The sequence below is a fragment of the Triticum dicoccoides genome, chromosome 4A, assembly GCF_002162155.2.
Source record: "Triticum dicoccoides isolate Atlit2015 ecotype Zavitan chromosome 4A, WEW_v2.0, whole genome shotgun sequence".
NCBI lineage: Eukaryota > Viridiplantae > Streptophyta > Magnoliopsida > Poales > Poaceae > Triticum > Triticum dicoccoides.
In genome coordinates this window covers 176,761,890-176,769,347 of record NC_041386.1, presented here as the reverse complement: position 1 = coordinate 176,769,347, position 7,458 = coordinate 176,761,890, and positions in this window count along the sequence as shown.

Here is a 7,458-nt window from a genome sequence, read left to right as displayed (position 1 = left end):
CCTGAACGTATTTATAAAAATAAAAATAAAAATAAAATTAATTAATTAATTAATTAGAGAAACAATTAACTTAATTAATTCTGTTTAATTAAACTAAATAACTAAATAACTAATTAAACATTAGTTATCTAATTAACTTGGTTAGTTAATTAGTATGATAGTGGGGCCCACCCCTAATTAATTCTGATTAGATTAAATTAATTTTGGATAATTAACATGTGTCTCTGACCAGTGGGACCCACTGGTCAAGTTGACCTGTCAACTCTGTTGACTGCTGACGTCAGCATGACATCATGCTGATGTCATTATTCCATTTTTGAATTAATTTAAATAACTAATTAAATTCTAGAAATTAATAAAATCTTTAGAAAATCATAACTTTTAATCCGTAACTCGGATTAAATTATTTTCAACATGAAAGTTGCTCAAAACGACGAGTCGAATTCGGATACGCAGCCCGTTCGTCCGCCACGCATCCCTAGCATAGCAAACACGCAACTTCCCCCCTCCGGTTCATCTGTCAGAAAACACGAAACACCGGGGATACTTTCCCGGATGTTTTTCCCCCTTCACCGGTTTCATCTACTACCGCGTTAGGGCACACCGAACACCGCGTATTGTCTTGTTACGCTTTGTGATGCCTTGATTGCTCTGTTATTTATTGTGTTCCCTCTCCGTTACTTCTTTCCGATAGACCCCGAGACTGCCGGCGACCCCCAGTTCGACTACGGTGTTGGTGACTCGTCCTTCTTGCCAGAGCAACCAGGCAAGCCCCCCCCCCTTGATCACCAGATATCGCCTATTCTACTCTATACTGCTTGCATTAGAGTAGTGCAGCATGTTACTGCTTTCTGTTATTCCTATCCTGATGCATAGCCTGTCCTTGCTACTACTGTTGTTACCATTACCTGCTATCCTACTGCTTAGTATAGGATGCTAGTGTTCCATCAGTGGCCCTACACTCTTGTCCGTCTGCCATGCTATACTACTGGGCCGTGATCACTTCGGGAGGTGATCATGGGCATATTCGATATACTTTACACAGTTACATTACCTGTGATACTGTTCGGAGATGGGGGCTGAAGGGGCAGGTGGCTCCATCCCGGTAGAGGTGGGCCTGGGTTCCCGACGGCCCCCGACTGTTACTTTGTGGCGGAGCGGCAGGGCAGGTTGAGACCACCTAGGAGACAGGTGGGCCTGGCCCTGTTCGGCGTTCGCGGATACTTAACACGCTTAACGAGATCTTGGTATTTGATCTGAGTTGGCTACGAGCCTATACGCACTAACCATCTACGCGGGAGTAGTTATGGGTATCCCGACGTCGTGGTATCAGCCGAAGCACTTCGTGACGCCAGCGACTGAGTGGCGCGCGCCGGATTGGAACGTAAGCCTGCTCTTGTATTAAGGGGGCTAGTTCTGCTTTCGGCCGCGTACGCAACGTGCAGGTGTGCTATGGGCGATGGGCCCAGACCCCTGTGCGCTTAGGTTTAGACCGGAGTGTTGGCCTCTCTGTTGTGCCTAGGTGGGGCTGCGACGTGTTGATCTTCCGCGGCCGGGCATGACCCAGGAAGGTGTGTCCGGCCAAATGGGATCAAGCGTGCTGGGTAAGTTGGTGCACCCCTGCAGGGAAGTTAATCTATTCGAATAGCCGTGATCTTCGGTAACAGGACGACTTGGAGTTGTACCTTGACCTTATGACAACTAGAATTGGATACTTAATAAAACACACCCTTCCAAGTGCCAGATACAACCCGATGATCGCTTTTCTACAGGGCGACGAGGAGAGGATCGCCGGGTAGGATTATGCTATGCGATGCTACTGGAGATGCTACTTGGAGTTGCTACTTGGAGATGCTACTTGGAGGACTTCAATCTACTCTCTTCTACATGCTGCAAGACGGAGGCTGCCAGAAGCGTAGTCTTCGACAGGATTAGCTATCCCCCTCTTATTCTGGCATTCTGCAGTTCAGTCCACTGATATGGCCTCCTTACACATATACCCATGCATATGTAGTGTAGTTCCTTGCTTGCGAGTACTTTGGATGAGTACTCACGGTTGCTTTCTCCCCCCTTTTCCCCCTTTCCTTTCTTTCTGGTTGTCGCAACCAGATGCTGGAGTCCAGGAGCCAGACGCCACCGTCGTCGACGACTCCTACTACACCGGAGGTGCCTACTACTACGTGCTGCCCGCTGACGACGACCAGGAGTAGTTTAGGAGGATCCCAGGCAGGAGGCCTGCGCCTCTTTCGATCTGTATCCCAGTTTGTGCTAGCCTTCTTAAGGCAAACTTGTTTAACTTATGTCTGTACTCAGATATTGTTGCTTCCGCTGACTCGTCTATGATCGAGCACTTGTATTCGAGCCCTCGAGGCCCCTGGCTTGTATTATGATGCCTGTATGACTTATTTATGTTTTAGAGTTGTGTTGTGATATCTTCCCGTGAGTCCCTGATCTTGATCATACACGTTTGCGTGCATGATTAGTGTACGATTGAATCGGGGGTGTCACAAGTTGGTATCAGAGCCGACTGCCTGTAGGAATCCCCCTTCCACACTCCTTGGCCGAAGTCGAGTCTAGTCACTACAAAACTTTTACTAACTTGGATGTGTGGCCTATAGGCCCACGTCGCCATTTGGGTGTATTAGGGTCTTTTATTCCTTGATCTTTACTCTGGGACTCTGAGCTCTCTTCTATTCGGGTTAAATGATTTTGCTAAAAACAAAACTAACTATAGGTTCTCGCAAGTACTTTCTCCCAAAGAGCCCCTTGTTACCGTTGACCGCCTGCTGCACTAGAAGATTCCGAAGATACTCTACGATGTGCTCTCGAGACTATGTGCCATTGCTTTTGCAATTCACTTCCATCGATAAATCCCTCTGGATAACTACTTACACCTATCGTTCATATTGTCATCCCCAGTTGCTCTTGTTATTACAAGATGTCCTGAAATACTCTTCGATATTCCGAGAATTCTTTATGCTTACTGCCCTGCAGTTCCTTGCTGCATGAATACCCCTACGCTTAATTACTTGCGCTTGCCGAGTATCCGTTTGTCCAAAGTTGTTCATGTGTTTCACAAAAATACATTCAAATACTACCCGATCTTCCGAAAATCCTGATTAGCCTATTGCTCTTGAAATTCTTGCTTACTTGCATTATGGTTAATCCCATAAGTCTCGTAGTCTTAATGGCATCCCTTGTCATTATCATTTTGAGTCTGTTGACTCAATATGTTTGCGAATACACGCAATCATCATTGATCCTTATAAATTACCTTTCCGACTGAGCTGCCATTCTTTTAACTGGAATTGGTTCTTGACCAATCCAATTGTCGTTGATTGTACCCTAAGGCTATTCAACTTATCCATCCCTAATCAGAGCATTGCTTCTGATCCTTCGATTTGGATTCATAATTCCTTTGCATTTATGCTTCGAATTAGTCAGATGATTCTATAACCTGATGCATTTGCATTCTTTCCTTTTCTGGTTGAGTAGCGATACTCACATCAGATCCTTTGTGGACCGTCAAGTCCTTTGTTGGATTATTATCCGAAAGTGTCCTTCATATTCAAATAACCTTGTGAGCCTTTCCACGGATATATAAAGCCTTGTTAATTTGTATCCTCTGTTTTCTCAACCATGCTCTGTTCTCGAGCTGGTGGTATTTACTATAGAAGCTTGTGGTATATGTTTCCACGATACCCTAACGGGTTGAACCTATGCATTCCTTATTATGTGTGAACTCGAAAGTTTTCACGAGTCATACTCTTCTGGTATTTTGCTAGATAAAATTTCAACACTACAACTTCTTCGAAAGTGAGAGGTGAATGGAAGGTTATACATTGAAGAAGTGGGAGTCGACCTTGAACTTTGTGTTCATGCCCATGGACACGATGTGAGACCTACCATAGAAGCTTCTTGTTATAATAACTATTTCGTTGATATAATATCATCTGGTATCTGTGAATTGATCCTATGCAATCGTGGTTCCGACCCTATTTTCTCTTTGATCCCATTTCTCGGGCAAGCTAAAGCATTTGTCTTTTGCAAGTCGATACACCAGTCCAACCTCTACCTTGATCTACCCTCGGGTATCTCGAGAATATCTAAGAACTGTGTTGCTTCTTATGAGTCCTCATCAGCTATTATTTCTCACTGATTCCAATTTTCTCGGGTTCTGGGTTGTCGTCAATCGAGAACACCGATTCCGCATTTCGGTTTGATAACCCTAAGTAATTTCCGTTGCTTACGAGTTTATTAATCCTTTAAGTCTTTCCTAGCCTGATCGGCTGTATCGTTATCGTGCTAAATCTTAACCGTGCTACCTGGTCCTTCTTTCCGTAGCATAATTTTCGATGATGAGCTAAGCTTACGTCGATCTTCCTCGTCATATCATTTCGCCTTGAACAACAAGCTAGATTTCGAGTTTGTGTCGTACGCATGGTTCCAATAACCTTTTGCTTCATAATTCCTTTAACTTGATGTTATCGCCAATTGATCACATCTTCATGAAATCTCTCGACAAATGTGTCGTGATCATCATCAACATTTTAACTCCTTCCAGGATACCAATCGAATTCATGATGGGAAATACCATCCTTCCCTCGATGATTTGTGTTATCATCGACCACTTTATTGCCTTCCGTTCAACACAAATTTTTTCGTGTTTTGTGTATACCTTGAGATCCTTGCTCCCCAGCATTTGTTCTTCTTTACCTTGGAGTATTACCTTCTTTTATGTCAAGAATGTCGTGAGAATTTCACCACGTCTTGAGAGTTCTTGGTATTGTGATAACTTCTCACCCTCACCATTCTTTCTTGGTCCTTGTGTTGATTCCAACCGGGGTACCCACAAGTGAATGGTGTTGTTTGGATTCTGCCCTTCTAGCAACCCTATTGCTTTGAAGCTAATGGTCGGCCATTCATTCTTAGACTATTGACTATTGAATCGTCATTCTGACATTGGTCGTGCAACCCAACCCATATTTCGGGCGCACCTTTCAACCAATGTTTAATTATGTATGTTTTCCTTGAGCATACTTCATTATATCATTTGATCTAACAAATGTTATCTCCTTGTTCACATAATTGTGGAAATCCATCTTGTGGAAATCTCGGTGAGTTGTCGTTGAGTTCATCAGCCACCTCCTCCTCCTCTCCTTGGCTTAATGATGAACTCTTGTTTCGGAACTCGCTTCCATAGTTCATTTCCCGAGAATCATATAATGTCGTCTCTTCAATTGTGTTGCACCTCTTCTTCTCAGGCATCCTAAGTCTGAGGTGTCCTGACACCAATCAGATCTGAATCTCGGTCAGATATAATGGTTGGGACAACTTTCCAGTAGTTATGATGTTGGTCCTTTGATGACCCGGTAACATGATGTCATGCCTAGCACCCCCGCCCCTGCTGGAGGACCTATCATTATAATTTCTTTTGCAAGGATAACCATTCTTCCTGGAGGAAATTGTAAGACCTATTTTATAAGTTGCCCCTGATGGATCATTTGTGTTTCCAGAGTCTGGCCCTTGATTGAAACACCATGCATTGCTATCTCGAAGCATGTTCGTGGTACTCCGCTTTTCAACAAGGACATTTGAAGCCCAATGCTAAATGTTTCCTGCTCAATTATCCAAACATCGCTGTATGGATAATGTCATGAAAATTTCTCTCCCCTCACCTAGAGGCTTTTCTACCTTATATCCTGTCAAGGATATCATTCTCTACTTGTCCTTGGTAAGGATATACCCTTGAAATATGTGTTTAGACACATTTTCCTTTCCATTGTTCTGTTTAAAGCTGATAATCACTTTTCCTTTCCATTGGTTTGTTTGACCTCTCTTGTGATCTATATAATCTAAGCAGTAATGATTCACTGCTTATGTAAACACCTCGGTGCGCAATTCCGTCAGCAAAACCCTGTTACTATTGTTGATGACATTTCCGAAATACACCGATGAACGGGAACCTTGCCTATTGGTCCGCCTCGTTCAACGAGAGGGAAAATGGTTCTCTTCGTCCCTCGCCCTTGGTACCAACGTTGTTGCTGACATAGCTGACATGGTACTCCCTCACATGCCCTGCTATCATGACCGTGCAAGATGTCACTACTCCAAAAAAAACCCACATAGTGGGCCCATAACCCACAGTTCCACAGGATCGAAACCTGACTCTCCTGTACACCCCCAATTTCCAAAGTTATTCCTCGCGCTTGACTTCTTATGTAACTTACGGGCCCCTTGCCAAGTGATCTATTCGGGTATCAGACGCAATACTTATTCTCGTTGCTCTGAACCCCTTCACCTTCTGATAGGCATTGAACGCTTGCCTATCGGTTTGAAACTTCTCATGGTACCTTCTTACTTTGCTCTCGACATCTTCTTAAGTTTCAATTCGAGAGGTACTTATGCTCCTTCCCCTGGGTTAACCGTCTGATGCTCGATCTTGTTAGAATCCGTCCTTATAGGGTTCTCCCTTCTCACCCTTTCGTAAGTACGGTGAAGATCCTGAAGGAAGGACGTCAAACTTCATCATGATGACCTGAAGCAGAGAAATTAAGACATCAATGTATTGGATCAACCTCTTCGAGAAGCGTAACAAAGACCGAGAACCCTCGCTAGAATTTCTTAACCACAACTTTCCCCCTTACTCCCCTCTTAAATCTCGGGACGAGATTTCTTGTAGTGGAGGAGAATTGTGACGCCCGGGTAATCAAGCTACAGTAACTCTCGGGTAATTATGCCACGTCACCTCGATTATTGTCGATAATCTCGCGTTAGTTCAGAACTGATTCAAATTCAAATTCAAAATCAAATCAAACGGTAAAAGTTTCCAAACTTTAAAACTAAAATGTTTGAGTTATGCCAAATAAAGCAAAGGTAATTTTGGTGAAGAGACCACACTTTAAAAAAACTGTTTAAATACTATAAAATGTATAAAACGCAGCGAGAACAATTATTTAAATGCTTTTAAATAATAAACAATTGCAAACTAATTTATTTTAGGTGCCAAGTTGATTGTGGTGGTGGCATATTGGTTAACACTAATTTAGGTGCAACTAATGTATTTTATAAAACTAGTGTATTTAAAATGCAAAATTAAAACAGAAAAGAAAAAGAAATAAAAACAAAATCCAAAAAAATGAAATGGGGGGAGATAAATACACCCCTCCCCCCCACTGGACCCTTGGCCCAACTGGGCCATGGCCCAGCCAGGCCGGCCCACGCCTCTGGCCTACTTAGGCCTCCCCACCACCGAACCCTAACCCGTAACCCCACCGACACCTCCCACATCCCCCCACGATCCCCACTCTCCCTCGTTCCCTCCCTGCGCCGTCACCCACTCACCCATAGGAGGGGCGCCCCCTGTTCGATCCCCTCCACCCGACACCCCGTCGCCGGCGCCCACTCTGACGCCGTCCTCCTCGCCTCCTCCCCTTCCCGATCTGGGAGCCCCGAAGC